The 22,921-nt window shown below is 43.9% G+C and overlaps 1 long non-coding RNA gene across 1 annotated transcript in view; it reads left to right on the top strand.

Annotated features, from left to right (window-relative positions):
• LOC141371026 (uncharacterized) overlaps positions 1 to 22,531 on the top strand; it is a 271,216-nt gene extending 248,685 nt beyond the window's left edge. The window contains exons 2-3 of the long non-coding RNA XR_012375628.1: positions 18,946 to 18,990; positions 22,369 to 22,531. This is a non-coding gene — a long non-coding RNA (uncharacterized lncRNA). The remainder of the gene's footprint in view (positions 1 to 18,945; positions 18,991 to 22,368) is intronic.
• The last annotated feature ends 390 nt before the right edge of the window (positions 22,532 to 22,921 follow it).

The raw sequence follows: 22,921 nt of genomic DNA, 5'->3' as shown, positions 1-22,921 counted from the left end.
GTGTCATAGGTTCTTGGGATCAGAGATATTTAGATACTCAAAAGTAGAAGAGACTTGAGAGGTCTTTCTTACCCTTTTACTTGATTCTTAATTTTTCTATTCCACATCCTTGAAATGTGTCCTAGATCATCTGTTGGGGACACACTAGCAATGGTGATCTCATTTTCACATTACAGAGAAGAAGAACCAGACAAGTAAATAGACAACTACAATCGAATTTGATGAATGCTCTGAAAAAGCTGTGTACAAGTTACGAGAGAGTGTAGAAAAGGCACCCGGCTTGGAGGGAAGGCGATTCAGAGAAAGGTTTCTGAGTGAATATGACAGTGTGTTGGCTCTTAAATGAAAGAAGCAAGGCTGACAAACAGGAGGGATGGTAGGGGAGTGAATAGAGATAGCTCAGATAGCTGGGAGTGAGCAAAAGCAACAAATACTTAGCAAGCATGGGAATCGTGCTACAGGTATCTCAGTGTGGCTGGAGCATGGACTGTGGTTGGAAGAGTGTTGACAGATAAGGTGAAGCCCAGACTGGAAAAGTGTATCCCATGCTAATGAGTTTGGATTTTATTCTGAAGAGGGAAAGGGAGTCATTGAATATTTTTAAGGGAGAACCAAGATCAACTCTGCATTTTAAAATGAATACTAGAGGGCGCCATTGGGGGCTGTGGGTTAGAGGATGAGCCCGGGATCTGGATGAAGAAGCTAGGGCAGAGCTGGACAAAGATTAGCAATGACAGGGGACAGACAGCAGATAAGATTCCATCTTATTTAGCACCTAGGGTTGAAAGAATTTGGTGATAACGTGGGTGTGGCCGAGGTGTAGAGTGGGAGAAGTAGAGAACTATGTCCAGGTTTCTAGCTTGGGTAGCTCCGTATGTGGGAAAAAGGACATCCAGTTCCATCCCAGCACTGGCAAGCTCTCAGTGTAAAGCAATTCTTCTGGTATTGAACTACTGTTCTTTAACATTCTTTGCGTTGCTCTTAATCTGACCTCCATCGTTACAAAGAGCAATGGCCGTTACTTTGTAGATGCACTGAGTTGCAAGTAAATAGAGATTCCTACTTGATAAACTGTTTAATAAATCAAATCTTATTATCTATCTCTGAATATATGCATCTTTATATTATGTATTTATGTTTTATTTATATTTATTAATATATATTTATATGTATGTTTCTTTGAACTTCTAGGAAAACAAGAATTAAATCATTCCAAGGGTCCATTCCCCCAGTTATGATTAATATCTGAAAAACAAGGTTACGTTCGGAGTTTTCATAAAGAATATGTAAATAAAAGTTCAGCCAGCACATACACTGAGAGGCAGTGGATAAATTGTGAAAGAAGTAATCGAGCCTCATCTTTCCCTCTACCCACTGGCCTTTTCATGGCCAGGTGTTATATGTATTGCTGTTTATTCCACTGTAATGACTAGGGGGCTGACTGCATCTCTGTTCCTGAGACGATGCTCCCTGTTTCACAAAAGCCCTTGGGATGAGAGAATCAAATACAGAATTTGCAGAAGGGCACAAATATCAGCAGTATTCAGCTAACCAAGTCCAACCTAATGACATTTGTCTAAATCTGGGATGTCAGTGATGCCATTTACCCTCAATGACAGCTATTACTGCTTTTTTCTTTTTCCTATCCAGACTTTTTTCAAAGGGAGGGTATCTTTTGGCTTGGTCAGTTACTAAACTTCACTCGAGGAAGATGCATGAAGAATGAAGTGGTTTTGTATAGAGACACAGTTTGTGAAGGTTTTACCAATTCCTGGCTGGACCAACATGCCTCTCGCTTATGAAATTGTGGGACCTCAAACTGCACGGTCTTTTCTTTCTTCCCAGCAGATCTTTACTCATGTAGGAAAGTCCCGACCTTGTCTTATTTTAATAAGAGTAAGGGCCGGTATTTCTCATTCTTCTATTGAGCCAGTGTCAGTTTTTTTTCAAATATATGAGAAAATACTGTGTTTATTAAATACAATCCCATTAAATTAAAAACTGCTGTAAAACATCACCCAAGGATGTAGACTTGGGTAGACAGTTGGAGTAACAATATTTTCATTTAGCTCCTCTCCCTTGAAATCTGCTAATCCATTGAAATTAATTTTGAAAAAATGACGGAATAACAAAGGAGAGTAAGCTTCCTCTTTAATGAAATGAGAAAACTTCACAAACCCAAACCACAAAGTATAAAACACGTCCACCTAATAATGTTAAGTCTGGGATAAGATATTGGGAAATGGGGAAGCCAAATACATGACTTCTTAAAACATGAGTAATTGACAGATGTCCCTAAGCCACCTCGCCAAGGAAGCCTCCCTGTGGACCCTGGGTGAAGGAGAGAGAGCAGCTAATTGACAGATTGCAACATGAAATGTCTGTGAGTTAACCAAGAATCCTCTCCCATTTTTCTTTTGGAGAACCCAAGTGTTTTACAGACTTATAAGCACCCCGCTAAAGATCTTAACCTTTTGTCTGTAATACAGATGGAACACCTTCTTCCAGAACCTTTAGTTTATTTAAATTTTGCTTATCATTTATTCAGTTTTGATGTTGTTTTTATTGGGAGTGGGGAGAGAGCAAGGATACGTAGCCAGATGTATTCTTTTCCTACCTTTGGTGCTATGTTTAGAAAATCTTATCCATCCTGATATTTTTACCGAAAGGTTAGTTCTCCTGAAATTTATCTTGAAGTTTTTCTTTCCCAACAAATGTGCTATTTAACCAACAGTGAATAAACCAGCCCTTCCACTGCCTCCTTTATCCCATATTAACTTGTATATACTCGTGTCTGTTTTTGACTTTTGAACTTAGTTTTGTAGCTCTTTAAAATGGTGGTGCAAGACTAGGGACTGTTAATTAATAATTGTTAAATCTGGCGGATGTTGAAAATGGCATTATGCTTAGGTATAAAGTAAAGGTGGATACTAAATTATTTAGGGGTATCTGAAATGTCCTTTACTCTAACAAAATTAAAAGGGGTTAAAAATAAAGCAAGTATAGAAAAAAAAATGGATAGCCATTGAAGCTGGATGATGAACAATGTTGTACTCTGTTCTTGTGGGCATATTTGGAAATGCTTATAATAAAATCTTTAGAAAAAAGAGATTAGGTTGACACTGTATGGCAGCCATCCTGGATTCTCTCTGCTCTCCAAAAACGGAAGACCTCCTCTTTTTACCTCCATCCCTATTATAACCTCTCATCTGACTTTGCCCTTTTTCTCAGCTATGGTAGCCAGGAATCCCCTGGTTTCATCTTTCTTGCTCTGGCCTCTAGGCAAACTGCTGCTGATGCCCACAATTCAATGGCTTGGGCCTGCTGGTGTGAGGTCAGCTGCTGCCTCATGGGCTGTCCCCCCAGAGAAAAAAAAAGGAGAAATTTCTGGAAGTCCCTGTTTGGCCACCTCCCGCAATTGTCCCACCACCCCTACCCTTCACCCCCACTTCATGGTCAGATACAGACATAAAGGTATCCTTTCAATCAAATATCCTTTATTACTTCTCTACACTTGTTTGGAGAAAACAAGAAACTGATTTTCTATGAATCATAATTTTGTGCTCTCTTGTGAATTTACGTAAGTCCATACTTCCGTTATCCTCCTGCCCTCTCCTTCAAGTTTCCCAAAACAAAATTGCACCCCTGTAAGAGTTCTGATGAGTCTGTAGAATTTACTAAGGAAATTCCTAGGGCAGAACATTGCACTAGAAATATGTCCAAGTGGAACACATTGCTTCTCCCAAGTGTACCTTCCAGTCCACCAACCACCAACGTCTCCTTTTCCTTCCCTCTCATTATCCTAATTTAACAGATGGCAAATAAGGAAACATCATAAAATGGTAAAACTCAAGTGGTGATAGATCAGAACTTTCACATAGTAACACCAAGATCACTTCGTTCTCCAGGCCTTTTGCAAACTGCTTTGCATGCATTTTCATTTAATACCCTAAAATACTCCATGTCGTATATATTATTATGTCACCATTTTACAGAGGTAGAAACTGAGGACCTGTGAAGATGAATAAAATTGCCCAAGGCCATGCAACTCATCAGTGTCAGGGCAGAGACTCAAACTCAGGTCTGTCTGAATGCAAAGCCCACGCTATTAAAGGCCACCTAACACTGCTTCACAAATCCTCATGTATTCAGGACTCACATCAATATTAAACACTCTTCATCCCCAACTAGACCTCTCCCTTGCTGCTGGGTGAGTGACTGTGCTGTTAGTCACCATTGTGGAAAGAAACCTTTGTGACAGCTAGTGGTCTCCGTGCATGTAGGAGACTCAAAATAAAGCAAAATAGCCTATTTGCATAAGTACAATCTGCTCAAATGTCAGCAAGCACAAGGTAGCAACAAACCTGAAGACAAGGCAAAGGAGGGTAAGGCATCGCCCCTTGCCTCCCACCCATCCTTGTCCCTGCAGCCTCCGTCCTGGACCCTGGGACCTGCCAGGGAGTACATCCTGTCAGACAAGCCCCGACCAGACAAACATTGTCACCTGACTTGAGCAGACCGTTCTGATCCAAACCAGCTTCCGGTGCAAGCTTGACACCCAATCATGAGTGGAAATTGGTTTGACCCCTAGAGCCTTATATGTCAGAATGTGACATCCCAGGTGTCAGCTGTAACACCGAGTGCACAGAGCGGGAGGTAGATGCCATACCTGGCACCGGGACTGGCCTCCTGCCTGGGGCGGGGAGGGGAGTGGGGCTCATCAGCTGTGTGTCAGGGAGGCTGGGGCTGCAAAGCCCCCTCGGCTGGGTACCATGGGGTCTGGAATGCCACTGCTAGAATGTTCCCTGTGCTTAAGCATTATACTCTTCTTGCAAACTGTGAGTCATTCGGTGTGAATTTGGATATCAGCTAGCATTTTCCCTGGCTGGAAGAACCCCAGGGTGGAAGCCTGTAGACACGAGGGCACGGAAGACAGGACAATTCACAGCTTTGCCTAGGTCTGCCCCTAAAGGGGAGACAGAAACGAACACTGACTGAGCATTCAGTCCTGAATTAGGAGCTCCGTCTGAATTATTTCTCTTCTCCTGAGGCAGGGAGAGCAGTGACAGGTGCACCCACTGAGTTCTCACTGCTGGGCCTTCTCTCTCCTGTCTGGCACCCCAGAAATGGGAAGGAACAGTCAGATAAGAGTCAAATCAGCCCATCCACTTGCCAAGCCCCCAAGGTCCTATGACAGCTTCAAGGCTCCTGTTCCTCACAGACATCCTGTGGCGCCCCCTGGGGCTGCACAGGGTCCTCACGATGAACCAGGCAGGAGATTTCAGTGGCGAGAGGGCAGAGTCTCACCCCCGTGGTGCTGAGGCTGATGCTGGGTGGAGGGTGATGATGGCCGCCCAACAAGATGGCAATGCTTGCAGGGACCTCCTGCTCATCTTTGCCAACACTGCTCGCAACGCTGTAAGTGACATCATACAGCACTGGGTTCCCAGCCTGGGGATTTTTAATTTTTAAAAACATTGAGACCTGTCATATAAGTGCCAGTGTTTTATTTTGCTGAGCACATACATAAACCGCCCCCAATTATTACCACTGTAATTTCATAAAGAAGGGACCTCTGTGAGAAATGTAGGAAAAACATCATCTCATCGTTAAAGACGGGCTTTTTCAAGGAAGGAAGTTGGTGAGCTATGTTGACATATGTCTAGATATCATATTTTGTTACGGATGTATGAAAATATTCCCAACTGCACGATCCTCAGACTGACGTGTAAGCACCTCTGATTAAGGTGGAATAACCCTGGACTGAGGTTCAAGGGTAACTGGATCAACCCTTGACCTCACTACTGACTGTCTATGTAGCCCTGAGCAGGTGGCACCATCTCCCTCGTACTTAGCGTTCTGCCCCAAGGGATGGAACAACAGCACCCATCTGAGAGGGCCACTGTGACGATGAAATGAATAATGGGAACTCATCTGTGAAGTCAGGAATTAGATGAAATGAGCTTTGAGATCCCTTCCGACTCCACATGACTCCAGGAAAGCAGCCCAGGCCTCCTCCAGCATGTGCCTCGGAGAGAAAGTACGTTCTCAGAGAGAGAGTGAACCTCAAAATGAAAGTAGCTCCTAAATCCTGGGGCAGATCAAATTTGGGGTGAATCCTGGCAAATTCTCAGCCCCAGTTTCACCCATGGTCTTTTCCCCGGTCTTATTCATACATAAATGAGCACAGCAAACACTTCTGTGTTGTTGCTTTGGCAGAGGTGGGGCCCCGGAGGTCCCCATGGTGGGTTGACCGCCTCAGGAAGCTGGTCAGGGTCAGGAGATAAAATGTAAGGGCATGAAAAATTAAATAACAAAAGAATTCAACCCAGACCATATAATTGGTCCTAAGTTCACCATTTCAGGACCCCTAAATCCTATTCCTGCTCATTTCCAGACTGTGACACTCTCAAAAGCATCAAATCTTAAGCTAACGTGTGGGAAGAAGGTGGGCACAGGGCACGTGTTGTGTGCCATGCTCATGCCCGGGGGTGGGAAAGAGAAGGCAGGGGGGTGTCTTTGCTTCTCCCTCCACTGTCTTTCCACCTCTGCCTGCGTCAGGCCCCATCCACCTGAGACCCATTAGGAGCAAGAGGCCCCACATTCTTCCTGTTTGTCAAGGGGGCAGTAGCCTCTGACTTATGCTCACTTGCTCTCCCTTACACGCGGGGAGATTTACACATTAGTCCAGATACAGCTTAGGCAGGAGACACATTTTCCAAAGTTCAAAGAATGATTTAAAAGCACAGTAGGCTCATTGCACCGAGCACTGGGCTGGATGCAGGTGCTTTGGTGGCACCTGCATTTTCCTAACTGTTGGACTTCATCCTGTCTCTGGACCCAGTCGTCACAAAACCTGGCCCAAGTCCAGCCTCATCTATACAGAGCGTATTTACAGATAGTCCTGCCAGCCCCAAGAGGTTCTGGAAGGCTGACCATCATGTGTAGAAGACTGTGTGTGTGTGTGTGTGTGTGTGTGTGTGTGTGTGTGTGTGTGTGTGTGTGTGTTCATAGAACACATCAAGGAAGAGTGAGGGCAATCTGGATGCAACTTGCAAAAGGACCCCAAGTATCAGCATGTTATCAGATAATGTTGTAAAAGTCATCTTCCAAAGTCAAAGTTCAACTGAAGGTTACTATGCCTAAGGGAAGTGGCATTAGAAGCTCTCACTAAGAAAGAAAGCCTGAGCCAAGCTCACCTCACATCCTCACCACTAACGTCCCCCAAACCCTTCACCAGCCCAAGGAAGCTGCATGCAACAGTTCCAGTGCTTGGAAATACGGGTGAAGCATCCCAGGGATGCCTGTGGAAATGGGAGAGGGCAGCAGTGGAGGTTTGAAACAGATAACGGACCTGGACAATGTTTCATAGCTGCCAACATCAGTTTTCCCATCTGTTCTTTTGAGGTGAAGGTTGAGGCACATCTAAAGGGGCAGGAGGCAGGTTTCCGAGCTCTTGCCTTACCCGGGGTTTCTCCTTTTTTATTATTTGCACATGTGAACCAGAAGCTTTCAAACAAACTCAGCAAGTTTTATTGCCTTTTTCTGAACAGCAGAGATAGTTTCTGTAAGAGCCATCATACGTAAATGGCATCCAAAAAGTCATCTGAACAGCAGTAGAATAAAATAATAAAAAGGATGAACTACTTCATGTGGTGTACAACCCATGCCCCCCCATCTCGAGCTCCCCCTCCTTTTTCCCCAAGAAGAACTGACTCTTAAAACACTGCAGGTCTCAACAGGAATATTGCTGAAGATGCAAGAGCCAAGTTTAATAAGGTCTGCTCTGTGCTGGATCACCTCTCCTCCTGGAGAACACCCAATATTGGAAAGAATGACAGGTCATGTAAAAAGAGAAGGGGAAGGCCAAGGGTGAGCATCCTGGGACAGTGAAGACTCCTCCACCAGAGCAGGGAGGGCTCTGCCAGGAGCTGCCAGGGCTGAATTGTAGCAGAAAACCCCCCTCTCCTGGGGTGGATGTGGGGGACAGGCCAAGAAGTGGCTTTGGGCAGGTTTGTCATAAGCCAGAAAAGGATGTGTGTCACACAGAAACTGAGCTGGGGCTTATCTGTCAGGCATTGCCTAGAGCACTATATTAGTCAGGTTTCTCCAGAGAAACAGAACCGGTAGGAGGGATGTGTGTGTGTGTATGCCTGTGTGTGTATGTACATGTACATGTGTATGCATGTGTATATGTACACGAATACCATGTTTCAGGGTGTGGGAACCAGAACCACTGACTCCTAGATGTATTCTTCCCCGGTCCCACTGGTAAGAGCAGCACTATCTAACCGGGGTCTGCTTTCCTTACTTGCTGGTCTTTTGTCACAAAGAGCCCAACATGCCCAGACAGCAGCTGCAGCTTATAGCTCAATGGGACTTGCTCCATCTCCTGGAGGAAGGCTTCCTTCTTCGTGAACCAAACTTCCAGACCCACAGAGACCAGAGGTATGGGAAAGGAGGACACAACACCCCCGCCCCTGCCATGTAGGTCACTGGGAGTCATGGAAGTATGGTCACTTTGACTTCTACCTCTTGGTCTCAGATTCATGTATTCTATATACCAGGGACCCAGCACCATATCATGACCATTGATTTAGGATGTACAATGTGTTCTGGAAAATGGAGCCCTATCTTTGCAAGGTATCATCTCCAAGTTGGTGCTGTCTTTAGAAATCCATTTTATCATGTCTCTTGTGCTAGTAGCAGCTGGAGGCTGTTGAATATCATATGAAAAGTAGACCCCAGGGTCATGTGCTTACTGCCACCCCCCCCCCCTTTGCTATGAAGTGGGTTTCTTGGTCCAATGCAACATTATGTAGAATCCTGTGTCGGCAGATTTTAGAAGCTGTCAAAGAGTGGTACTAGCTAAGGCCTTGAAGGTAAGAAAGACAAACCCAAATGTGGGATATCTGTGGATTCCAGTCAAGTTGAATTTTTGCCTGTTATGGAGTGGAAGGGATCCCAGGTTGTCAAGTGCTACCAGATGGTTGATGTGTCTCCTTGGGATGGTGCCATTTGGAGGGAGGTTGGAGAGGAGTTCAGTTTGGTCAATGTTGCTGCATAGACATTTGATAATGGCAATATCTAGATCAGGCCTGCTGGGTGGAAGCTCATGCATGTTCCCTGCTACCATGAGCATTCCATTTATGGGCCCATTGTGCCAACACTGGGGTGGTCAATGAGATAAACAAGTTAATGTCAACCTAAGTCATTCTGTCTAATTGGCTGTTTAGTGCTTCTTCTGTGGTGGATCCCTTCTGGTAATCATTGAAGAAGGGATGCTTCCACTCCCAAAATCCATCCACATATGTCTTCCAAGATCTCCTTATCTCTGATCTTAACTCTTTCTCCTTCCAGGCTCCTGAACACTAGCCATGCCTTTCACCACTGCCCATGGGTCTCTGTGTATCTTTACTTCACTCCTTTTTCCACACAAAGCAGAGGAAGACAAATTTCAGAGACTTGTAGTAGGTCTTCCTCATTACAATAATTCTTGCCCCACAGACCAAGGAACTGTGTAAGGTTTCTATCAACTACCAAGTATATGCATTCCAATTATTTATTTAGGGACTGAGGAAATTACCAAGGGTGGGTTCATGGACCCACCAAATGCAGTAAGACCCAGACCTAGGACCTCTACTCTAACGATAAGTCCATGATATTTGTCTCATTCTCAGACATCAACATCAGCTTTAGATCTGTGTCTAACAGCCTTCAAATGCTTCAGTAGTCTTTCCCCAGCATACGCTTATCTGAGTAGAGCCAAGGACTTTTTTGGGAAGAAATGGGAGAATCATTACCATATATACATACTATAATATTAGAGCAGTCTTTCCACATGGGCCTCCAGCCTTTCCTTCTGTCAGTGGGTTCTGGCTCTGAAAAATGACTCACAGCTGGAAGCTGGATATTAGACTTTGACTTTTAGTTGGGGTGGCTGTGCTCAGCCTCCTGATCACATATCCTTGGTTTCTTTGATTGTATAGATTCAGTGACACTCTTATTGGCTCTCTCTATCTTGCCCCTAGAGATACCATGTTTTACCAACCATCTCCATGGTGCTCTAAGTGTGCAATCTCTCTGGCTGTATTCCAACTTGTCACTCATTAGAATAATTATACCGAGGGTCAGTGAGATGTGGTTATCCAGCTTCTAGGAGATCTTTAGGCATGAGCAGTTCACTACCCCCTGAGACAGCTTATATCATCTTTACACATCCAGCTTTGTGGAAATCCTTTTTTATGAAGCAGAAATATGCTTCCTGGAATTTCTAGCCCTGTGACCACACCTTTAGCTATTTGAAAGCGCTACCATGCAAATCCTCCTTTTTTAAATTAATTTCCCCCACAGTGACTAATTCCTCTTGCTTCAAGACTAATCTAAACAAAGTCAGGCCTTCACATTACCAAGGGGATCAGAATGCTCAGCCCAGATTATCTGGAGGGGAAGAGAACACTGAAGTGTGGCAAAGTTATAGTAAAATTGTAATGAAAACAAACAGATACCATGTGTGGAGTGTTTACTAGTGCCAGGCTCTGTGCAAAGCACGTCACTCATATCATCCCCACGACAACCAGTCATGTATGCAACAAATATTTATTAAGCACCTAAGTCATTCTAGAAACTGGAGATACAGAAGTAAAGAATACAAAACACCCTGCCCTTATAGAGCTTACATTCTAGAGGTGGGAAACAAGCAATAAATAAGATAATTAAGTGCTATATATAGTATGTTAGGTGTTAAGTGTTAAGGAGAATAATAAAATGAGGAAAGAAGACAGGAAATGCCAGATGGTTTGCAAGTGTAGGTGTCACGTTCAAGGAAAATCTCACTAAAAAAGTGAATGGAGTGAAGCTCTGGAGGAGGTAAAATGGTGACCTCTGTGGATAACTGGGTAATGGAAGACCATTCCAAAGAGAAGAAGTGAGTGATAAAGGCAAAGACCCTGAGGTAGATATTATTATGTCCATTGTACAGATGGTCCAATGACTTGCCCAACAGAACACTGCTCGAAGATGGGGCCAGGATTCACACTCAAGTCTACTTGACTTCAGAGCTAGTATATCATAATACACCTGCTCGGTGATGGAGTGGGAGCAACCTTAGACAATCCAGAAACGCTCTCTGTTACAGATGGTGACACAAAAGCCTACAGGAGGGAAGCAATGTGCTCAGACGAACAGATGCAGATGATGGCTAAGCTGAGCCCAGAGTGCTGTCATTTCTGCTCCACCATCCCTGCCTCCAGGATCCAGACATTTACTCTCTGGCCAGAGAAATCCTTCCCAAACCAATTAATGGACTTGGTAAACTTTATCAATGTATTTTACTGAGAGGCATTTTAAAGCATCTTGTCCTGACCCACCTACCCAGATGATGTCTCCGAGCTCTGATTTCTCTCTGTGGCAGTGGGTTAGTAACAGAGCACAGACTGTGGAGCTAGACACATCTGCACTTGAAAACAGCTCCACGCTCTTCTCACCATGTGACCTTGAGCAAGTTATTAAACAAGGATAAGAATGCCTCTCAGGGATGTGGTTGGGACTAGATAATCTAATACACATACAGCACAGTGCACCTTGACTGGCATGTGGGAGATGCTCTAAATGTGTTCATGGTCTTCTCCCCATGGGGTCCGTTGTATTTTCGCATGCGCAACTCTCGCTTTCTTAATGTGTCATAATTTTATTGAGGGTGAAGAAGTTGTCTTCTATAGCTAGGTACTCACCACATTTTATATGATATGGCGGTGCATAGTAAATGCTTACAGTGATTATTTGATTCCTGGATTGGTGCGGAAGAGAAAGAAGAGTGATTATTGCTTTGGGACTCTGTTGATGCGACAGCCATCTACTCGCAACATCTGCTAGTCCGCTGCTCACCAGAGATGTTCCAGCTGATACATCTGGCCAGCGCGGATCCTCTCACTCCTTCAAAAGTCAATATGTGTCATTCGGGAAGACAGACCACTTTCCACGTAGAGGAAGACATTTCTTCAGTCAAGAGAAGAGGGGTAGCTGTCACCACCAGGACATCCAAACAATCAGTAGGTTCTTGCAATTTCCTGGTAAGAAGGCAAAATTGCAGTTTAACTCACAACTTTCAATACCCTTTGTCCACAAATCTTTCATCAGGACTGCTATCATAGAGTCAAATTTTCCGATTTCGGTTTTTATTTCTTTTGCCCACCCTCTGGCAAGATCTCAACGAGCAGCTAACTAGCTGAAAATAGGAGAAGGAAAAGGCCCAGACCTAGATGATGCAGGAAATGGCTCATCGGCCATCAAAAATGGAAGTTACTTTTTCATTCGTATAACGTGGGGAAAAAAATTCTCCGTGATAAATATTCGGAAGAGTTCGGTGGAGTAACTGTTTATAATTTCTTCTTAAGGAAAACACATGGGTCATTTGTATAGCCCTTTCTCGTACATTAGCTTGTTAAATCCTCATAACAACCCTGTGAAAATTGTTACCCGTCTTTTACAGATGAAGCACTGATCGATCGCAAACGCAGAGCTTGAATCTATGGGCTCTTACTTTGAGTCCAGTGGTTTCCCTGTGCACCTCATTTTTATGTTTCCATCTAAAGACAATTGATTAAGGATATTCTCTCTTGACCCTATTATATGTCAATGAGGGAGCATGACCAAACTGTCTCCTCTTTTAATGAACCTATGTATACATAGAACCTAGCTTTAATAACAAAAGTATTTTCAGAGAATAAAAATAGTTTTGGGGGCACCCAGCTGGCATGTGCGACTCTTGATCATGGGGTTGTGAGTTAGAGCACCACGTCGGGTGTCAAGATTGCCTAAAAACAAAATCTTTAAAAAATAATCTTTTCAAAAGTTGACAATGTTTCTAAAGTGTAATTTGTACCTGTCTCTGAATAGCTGATAACACCCCACAGACATGAAGCTTTATCCCCAGTCACTAGAGGAGGGGAGGAAGAGCATCCATGTTTGACTTGGTGGCCGGCGGATCAAGAGGAGAGAAAGAACATCTAGCCAAGTTGAGAAAAGAACAAACATTTTAACTTCTGAACTCGTTTGTTGTCCAAGCTCAGCCTGACAAACTTTTTGCAATAAATCCACCTATTGATGAATTGCCAAAACATTAATTACAAACATGTATATGCAGATAGAGAGAAGACTATCAGAAAATGAATATTACTGTCTTAGTGTAATAGAATTATAATATTTTCCCACTTTTACATTTTGTGCAAAGACTTCGTGTTATTTTATACAAGGAAGATAAAGCAAGAATTATATTCACTTTACTGGATGCTATGAGGGTGTCCATTTGCCCAGGGCTAGGCCACTTCTTTCCATCAAATTCCCAATATAACAATTGATTGAACTGATGCTCTTGGGGCACGCACTGATAGCATCTTCTCAGTGACATATTATGCATGGGGTCAGCATCCCACCCCGGTGAGCAGTGGTGGACTCAACTTCCTCTTAGCACATCTCATAATGAGCACAGAGGGAGAACTTGCTTTGGGGGGCTAAAGTCTCTTAGAACAGCTTCTCTAGCAAGGTTTTTTTCCTTTTATCTTTATCTTAAGGGCTTGGACGATTTTTTAAAAATCAATTATCTCAGTGAATATACCCAATTCACTAACTTGTAATTTCCCACAGAGTTCACCCGTGTTTATAATTCCCCATTTAGCTTCGAATGCTAGAGCTTAAGGGAGAGAAGAGAGTTAAACTTCCTTGTCTGCAGATAAAGAAACTGAGACTTACAGAATGTACTTCTAAATTTAAAATAAGTATGGGAGCACCTGAGTGGTGCAGTCAGTTGGGCGACCGACTCTTGGTTTTGACTCAGGTCATGATCTCACGGTCATGGGATCGAGCCCCGTGTTGGACTTTGTACTCAACGGGGAGTCTGCTTGAAGATTCTCTCTCCCTCTCCCTCTGCCCCACCCGCTTGTGCTCTCTTTCTCTCTCTAAAATAAATAAATAAATCTTGAAATTTAAAGTAAGTATGTATCTTAGAGCAGAGCATATATGTTATTTTTATAACATATAATTACAACATAATTATAATTCTAGGCTGCTCTATAAAATAAGTACAGCTGTTCTTCTCCTTGTTATCACTGGCCTCCTCAATGGTAATGTTCATTAGTTCAGTAGAAAGTACTCCAGCCCTTGGTGTTGAGGGCTTAAGAATGAACTTGATTTATAGAAATTCCGTATCTTATAGTGAGAGGCAGACACTATGCCTGTATGAACCTACACCTGGACAACTGTAATAATAGGTTTATATTTCACTTGTTTTCTCACAGGAGGATGTTATCCCATGGTTTGGAAAAATCTGACACAGAATCTACCAAATCAAAAGAAACTGGAGTTATCCCTGTTCTATCTGGGGGAATCCCAGGGCTTGGGTAAGGCTGATGTCCACCCCCAGACTTTTGCTAATTCAAGGTAGGCATAAGGGAGGTGTGGCCAAGAAGAGGGCTGTTTGCCGTGGTCTGTGCCTCTCAGCCTCATTAAATTTTATCTTACATTATTTCAAGGCCAATGTAAAATTTAACCCCTTCTTCAGAATTAGCAGCCACCATCACGAGGAAAAGTATCCATTCCCAGTATTTGAAAGTGTAATATCTTTTGCAGGAGAATTCTGGGCAGCCAAGGTTGGGAGGAATCACATCACCCAGTACCCAGGACTCCGCTATCTGTTCCTTTCTAAGCTCCCTTTTTGTCTCTCTTCTTCCACTTCTCCTCCTCCTTCCTTTCTGTTATCCTGAGAGCTCCAGGTTCACCTCCCTGTAGAATAAAGACCTGCATCGCTCTTCCCCCTAAGACTTCACGCCCACCTTATAATGTTGACACATTAAAATTGACACTTGTTTGTCTCCAAGAGATCATTCTCTCTTTAGTGGCTTCTTTTAAGCTTATAAACATTTCCTCCATTTTAACACTGACAAAATGCAAGCCCCTGAGCTGGGCACAGGGAGAGGCAGGGCAAGGCATAAGCAGGGCACTGTCAGGTAAAGATCGCCAATAGGAATATGCTATGGAAAACAATTTGGCAGCACCTCCAAAAGTTAAACATAGAGTTGCCATAAGACCCGGTGGTTCCATTCCTAGGTATATACCCAAGAGAAATGAGAATATGTATGGACACGGAAACTTACCTGCACATGAATGTTTATAGCAAGATTATAATAAAAGCCAAAAGGTAGAAGTAACTCAAATTCCCATCAGCAGGTAAATGGATAAACAATGTGGTATAACCATGCACTGGAATATTATTCAGCCATGAAAACGAACAAAGCATGGATACGTGATATCATATAGATGGACTCAAAATATTGCTGAGTGAACGAAGCCAAACACAAAAGCACACCCTTAATAGTCTATATCCGTAATAGGCAAATCCATAGAGACAGAAAGCAGACTGGAGGTTAGCAGGTGGACGGGAGGTATGGAGAGTGATCAGTTAGTGAGTATGGGGTGCCTTTGTGGGGTGATGAAAATATTTTGAAACTCGGGAGAGCTGCTTGTTGTACAACATTGTGAGTCCTCTAAATAACCCTGAGTTGTGTGCTTTAAAATGCTTAATTGTATCATATGTGAATTCCAATCAATTTTTTAGTACATGCCCCCAAAAAAGAAAGGAGGAGGAGGAGGAGGAGGAGGAGGAGAAGGAGAAGAAGAGGAAGGGAAGGAGGAGGAGGAGAGGGGAGTCATGTAAAGGAGGGAAAGTGATAGAACTTTCCAGGCTCTCATGGGGGATGAGCAGGTGGGATCCCTGGAGTTGCCTTCACTTTCTGACAAGGTGCACAGTGAGCCCTGTATTTAGGCAGCATGAGTTCATTGCTTTGGAAGCCTGGGCTCTAGCCCTGGATCTGCCAATTATCATCTGTGTGACTTTGAGAAAATCACTCAATCTCTCTGGTCGTCAGCCTCAGCCGTCAGAGAAGGGGGGTTGGATTAAACCATCTTTAAATCATTTGGATTGCAACAGAATAGACTCTTGTTATTTATTTGAGGCAGAAAAGGAATGAATCAGAAAGACATCAATTGGCTCAGAAAACTTTAGGAAGTGTAGATAATCAGTCCTGGCAGAAGACAGAACCAGGGCAGCATGGCAGGCGGGGCTGAGGGGGGAGGCTGGTGATGGGGGGAGGTTCCGAAGTCTAGGGGGCAGGTCTCCTTGAAGTACTGTTCCTAAAGCAAACGAGCTCCTGGCACTTTCACCTTGCGTCTTTCTACTCAAGACCTGGAGTTCTAGGATGGAGGCTAATGGCATGGGGTGGATCCATGTGTGCAAATCTCACGGAGGATAGCAGCCAATTTAATTACAGCTTCAACAACACTGTCCAGAGTGGTGGAGAGGCTGTTAGCAAGGGGCAGACACTGGGAAGTAAATTGTATTGTCTTTTAGGACTTTTCCTCCTCCCTCTTCCTTCCTTCCTTCCTTCCCTCCTTCCTTCCCTCCTTCCCTCCCTCCTTCCTCCTTCCTTCCCTCCCTTCCTTCTTTCCGTCCTTCCTTCCTTCCTCCCTCCCTCCCTCCCTCCTTCCTTCCTTCCTTCCTTCCTTCCTTCCTTTCCTCCTTCCTTCCCTCCTTCCCTCCCTCCTTCCTCCTTCCTTCCTTCCTCCCTCCCTCCCTCCTTCCCTCCTTCCTTCCTTCCCTCCTTCCTTCCTTCCTCCCTTCTTTCCTCCCTTCCTTCCCTCCCTCCTTCCTTCCTTCCTTCCTTCCTTCCTTCCTTCCTTCCTTCCTTCCTTCTTTCCTCCTTCTTTCCTTTATCTTGAGGGCTCTTTGCAAATATCGACTGGCTTTTATACAATAGAGAATTTCGATTTTAGCAAACATGGGTGAGCTGTTCTCTCCCAGAAGAATCCTCACTTCTCTCCAGACTCCCAGGAAGACGGGCTCATGGAGTGGGGAAGAGGAAAGGTTTGCCCTGGCTGCAGCTGGGTATCGGCAGGACCAGAGCCAGAGAGGGCTGTGAGTCCTGAGCTCGGAGCAGATGGCCAGGAGAACAGACTACCAAAGACCCCCAGGTACCGCTGCTAGTCTGAGGGGTTTCATTTCAAAGTGTTCCCATTAACACATTTTCTTGGCTTTAGTGTTATGGCTGCTGGGATGAGTGGCTTTTTTCCTTTTCCAAACTGTCCTTATCAGTAATGCAACAATAGCTAATTTAATTAGCTGACCTGAAAGGCAGCCAGTTTGAGCTAATTTGGTTTTGCTAGCTGCTCCCTGGTATGTACAGAGCTGATAAGCATACTTCCCTCCAGACAAACAGTGGGGATTGGGAGGGGCCGAGAGAGCGATGGTGGCCTCTCCAAAGTCTGTCCTACACCTATGGGATTTAGCACTTGACCAAAGGCAAGTTATTCTTGAGTCAGTATTCCCCAAGGGCCTGTCAAATTTGTCAGCTGAAAGCGATAAAATAGACAACCAGGAAATTGCAAAGGCAAGGTGCCCAGGATGAGAGTGCCGGGGAAAACGTTCCCCTTAGCAGAAAGAACTCTTGGCCAAGAGATCTGGATCTCAGCCACTGACTGCCCTTCCCCAAGTCATTCCACCTCTGCGTCTCAGCTCCTGATGCATAATAATCATCATCACTGCCCTACTTCCTTCACCCGCATGTCGGAGAATGCCAACAATCTGATGTAGAGGACAGCTCTTGGACACATCCAAAGGACGACACGAATGAGATGGTTTTGATCGTTAGCACACGACCACTGAGTCTCCTCTCTGCTTCTCAAGGGCAGGGACCAAATACCATTCCTCTTTGTGCCCCTAGCACTTTACGTGGAGTCTATGCATAGAAGATGCTCAACATGTGTTTGTCGACCGAATGATAGAGAAATAGGGGTATGAGGAGATGTGAAGCAATGGTTTAAGGTAGGAAGAGGTCAGCACACAGCTTAAAAAAAAAAATCATAAAAACAAGCCTTCTTTTCAGTTCAGTATCTTAACCTTTTCCATCCCTAACAAAAGAACGTTTTAGGAAGACACCATTGTTTATGCCAGCTTTGTATTTAATGCAATGAAGTAGCTCTTCTATCCCACCTGCACCTCTGCCCAGCATCCACCACCTGAAGTTCTTCCAGTGCTTCTGCCCCAACTAGCAGGTAAAGGACCACACCCGGGGCAGTCTTTTATGTTCACTTTGGGGTCCTTTTCCCTGCCATCCAATGGGATACAGATTAGAGTTTGCATCTATTTGCAGGGAATAAATAGTGTATGCTGAAAAAAGTTTTGAAAAAGTTGGCAATAGGAAAGACCTATATGATATATTGTCCATTCCCATGACTTTAATATGCCTTCTGATACTGGTATTTGGTCAACCTTATTTTCACATTCATGACCACTGTGTTGACCATCTACTTCCATTCCACACACTGTCCCAGGAAGACCTCATCCACTCCTACAGCTTCATCCACATCCTAAATGTTGACGACACACACACCTTTCTCTTCATCCTTGACCTCACACCGGAGCTCAGGATTCAGAAACACAACTACTCATTGGAAGTGTCCATCTGGATCTCCTATTACACCTCGGATGCAAGATGCCAAAAATTGCCCTCATCAACAATTTTATAAAATCGGTGTATCTTAATTCTCTGTCTTTGTGAGTGGCTCACAGTTCCCAAAGCCAGAACCCTGATCTTTCCTTCATGGCTCCTTCCAGGTACACACACAGTCCATTGACTCTGCCTTCTAAATATCCCTGGAATCCAGGCCTTTCTTAACACTGAAATTAATTTATTTATATCTTTCATTCTGTATCACCTACTCCAGACAAGACTATCTCAAAAGCAGAGATTCTGTGCCTATCAGACAAGTAAGAAACACTCATTCATCTGAACTGAATGAAAATGTCCCTCCTTCTATTAGACCAAATTCCAGATCCTTAGTGAATATCTATTATTGTGCTTGATGTAACTGAGTTTCTCTATTCTACTATAACAGGTATTCCAATGGGCTCTACACTGACAGCCCATCCTCAGACTCGGGGTGAGTACATCCTGCTTAGCTGGGACCGTGCAGCCACACTGCACACTCAGTGATGGGGCTACCCTCTGGGCTGGTTTTAAACCTGAGGCTCGAACATAGAACACACGGTAGTTTTTCCAGCATTTCCGGTAAGACAGCACCAGCTCTGGCTGCCATAGTCTCTTCTTTATGGATTCCTTGTCTTTCACTCACTTACAGGGAAACCTAGAATCAGGTGTGGATCACCATTCACAATTTCAAATTACAAGTATATGCCTAAGTATTTGAAGCATTTGGTATCCCTTAATGATAATTGGTGTCCTGACTACCATTTTGTTCTTCCATTAGCCATTTTTCTGATTTTTATTTAGGTACCTATAGGGTGTTCGTAGCTAGTTATTTTTTTTCCCTAAAATGTGAACCCTCAGGGGTGCTTGGGTGGCTCAGTCTGTTAAGCATCTGACTTTTGGTTTCGGCTCAGGTCATGATCTCAGGGTTGTGAGATGGAGCCCGGCGTGGGCGGGGAGTCTGCTGGAGATTCTCTCCTCCTCTCCCTCTGTCCCCCCACTCATGCTCTCTCTCTGTCTCTCAAAAATAAATAAATAAGTCTTTTTTTTAAAAATGTGAATCCTTAGTGTTAGTGGATGATGTCACTGCAGACCAAAAGGCAGCCAGATCCTAATGAAAAATAACACAGGGTCTTGAGCTGGACTGCCTCAGTTCAAACTCTGATTCTACCACCTACTATCTATGAGAATAGAAAATGACCACATCTCTTATCTCTCTTGGTTTCCTCATCTCTAAGTGGGCATAACAATGTCCTCACATACTTCACAGGTTTCTTGTGAGGATTACAAGAGCTAATTTACATGTCACAGTTGGTCTTCTTGCCTGCTATTATCCTCTTACTTGGTATTAAAAACCTAAGAGGTGTCAAAGGGATTTGGATGAAAATAGTTTCTATCATTAAAAATTTCTATTTGAATTGAAAAAACAAGTGCTTACCGTGTACAGATCCTGTGCGAACCACTTTTCCTGTACTACCCCATCTAACCCTCACATGGACTCCACAATGGCGTGTTTGTTATACCCATTTCACAGACGAGAAAACTGAGCCATGGAGAGGTTAAGAGACGTCCCCCTTGGCACACAGACAGTGACAGAACTGGAATTTGAACTCTGGACTGAATCCAAGGCTAAAATTAAATTAAATACCTATGAATTATTCAAAGTCTTTATGCCTCTGTAAATAAAACAAAGGAAAGAAAACACTTGGATGAATCTAAAATAATTATGCTGAGTGAAAGAAACCAGACCCAAAGAAAAGAGCATATACTGCATGATTCCATTTATATAAAACCCTAGAAGATGCAAACGAACAATAGTGACAGAAAACAGATCAGTGTTCCCCAGGGAGGGTATCAGGCAAGGAGGGGTGGGAAGGATGGACTACGAAGAAGGAAACTTTTGGAGGAGATGGATATGTTCATCATCTTGATTGCAGTGATGGCGTCACTGATGCTTATGTATGTCAAAACTAACCAAATTGTATACTTCACCTATGTGCAGTTTATTTTATGTCACTTATGCTCGGTAAAGCTATTTCTTAAAAAAAAAAAAAAAGCAAATGCTTGAGCTACTTTTATGCCCTCAAAATATGACACATTAAACAAAAGGTAATTAATCATTAATACGAACATAGCCCAGGGATGGGCCAAAAAGAAGCAAATCCCCAAGCATCAGGACCTCTGAGTTCACCCAGTATAACAAGACTACCACCACTTCGTCATTGATCCAACCTGGTGCTCATCTCCTCCCCTTTGAATAGCCGTCTGACTTTTCGGGAGTTACTTACCCAAATCTTCATGTCCTTACTTAAGGGGAGGACATTAGAGGAAATAAATCCTGTTTCACAGGGCCCCCGTGAGAATTCAATGAGATGCTCTTCGTAAACCCCTCATTGGAGTACTTGGCTCATGGTAACCCTTTATCAAGGTCTGCTGCCCTTTGGGAAGGGACAGGAAAGGTTTGCAGCCCCTGGGGCATCAGGTCCACAGCTAGGGGCGAGGAGGAGCAATTATCCTGGGTGTGGCCTCAAAGCAGCTCGGATGTGTGCCCTGAGAAGCCCCAGAGTTTGGGGGCTGTGACCAATGGGTCAAGCTTTCTCTGATTCCCTGGGCGACTCTCCCCATCTTCCAGATCCTCCCGTTGGCCAGAATGCAAAAAAGGAAGCGCCACCACTGGGGTCAGTCTTTCTGCTTTTCTACAGAAAACAGTAACGCATTCTGCTTTATTCCACTCCTCTATTACCTTAATGTGCTGGCCTGGAGGATAAATGAGATAATAAACAGAGCACTGAGCACAGTGTCTGGGTCACAGGAGGCAAGAAATGCTAATTCCCTGCCCCCATCCCTCTTGGAGAGGAGCCCCGACTTCTCAGAAATGCTAATCCGCAGGCACTCGCCAGAGTCCACTTTCTCTGTCTCTGCATGGGAGCTTTGTCCCCCCGCCCCCCGCCCAGCCGGCCAGCAGCCCTCTCCTCTGCTAATTGTCCCACAGAGGCCAGAGGAGAAGGCAGCCTCTTGCGAGGAGGCCCGAGCCCCCCAGCAAAAGAGCCTGTGCTCATTATTGAGCTCTGTGAGCCCGGACCTCATTCATCTTCACAGACATTGCTGCGCCATCCATTTTAAATGACATGGAAGCCGACCCGTTTATCAAGATCAGCATACTACTATATTATTATGATTATTTAGCATTTGCATAACACTATATTTGCAAAGTGCTTAATAATAATTTATTTATTGCTTCATCTTACTTCTCACTAATGGAAATTTGAGGGGTTGTCCTGAGTTCACTGACCTCCACTCTGGAGACACCTTAGGCCATTTCCAAGAGCTCGCCCAAGTGCCCGCTGTAAAATATTTTCATGAAAAGCCATCTGGCATATATACATATTTTTTTTCCTTTTTGGCATTTGTCATGTATCTATTGAGACAATACTCCTACTTTACAAGGAATAAAAATAAGCATTACTATTATTATGAAGTCCTATCCCTCCGGAACAGATAGGGAACCTACAAGAGCAAATCTGAGTTGTGTGCAGACATAGATGTGCGCCATTTGCTCACATATCCCTTCAAGGAAGGGCTCACTGCCCGGCTCTGAGGCCGAGGGTTGGCTGGTCGTCTCTGGAGGTTAGATCCTTCAGGGTCCCCCCAGACAGTGACTGAGCATGACCGTGGTCCACAGTTTGGCCATTTCTGCCCCATGTGGGGCTCATTCATAGGGTGGTCTTTGTTCCAGAGCTCCCCATTGGGTTGGCTAAAATGTTTTCGGGTCTACATCATTATTTGCTTCTTCTCTGCCTAATCATGCATCCTTCTGCTTTTTCCTTCACAGATGTAATCCTCTGATAAACACTTTGCAGTCTTAACTTCACCTCAGCATCTGCTTCCCAGAGAACCCAGCCAGCGTAAACTCTGACAAGACGCCATGCCATTTGAGGCCAGTGTGTCTGCACTGAGATTTTTTTTCACTAATATATTGGGGTGGATGGTTTGAATTCTCTCAAAGGTCTTTCTATTCCTTCCGTTCTGTGATGCCTGTGAATCTATATGGAATAGGATTTGGTATAAATTCTGAGTGTTTAGCCTCTACGTAAGGGAGTTTTATGGTGAAAGAGGGTTTTGAGGAAAAAGCTCACTGCTCCGGAGCCCCCCACTTTCCTACCAACAACAATCTGTAATGATTCTACCTCTGTCAAAATGTTCGTAGAAAGATGATTATGAGTGTGGATTGATATGTATGAAAATTATACAGTAAGAAGTTATGTGTATGTGTAAAATAATACATTTAACATGTAATACACAATGCACAAATATTCAAAAATATCATAATATAAGTGGTCTAATAATATACATACATAAAAAAATCAGTCAAGACAGGGATTTCA

This window comes from Callorhinus ursinus, unplaced genomic scaffold (genome assembly GCF_003265705.2).
Source record: "Callorhinus ursinus isolate GAN/ISIS: 27379988/994484 unplaced genomic scaffold, GSC_fseal_2.0 scaffold54, whole genome shotgun sequence".
Taxonomy (NCBI): Eukaryota; Metazoa; Chordata; class Mammalia; order Carnivora; family Otariidae; genus Callorhinus; species Callorhinus ursinus.
The sequence above is the reverse complement of the archived record's forward strand: the minus strand, read 5'-3'. Positions and strand labels throughout refer to the sequence as shown.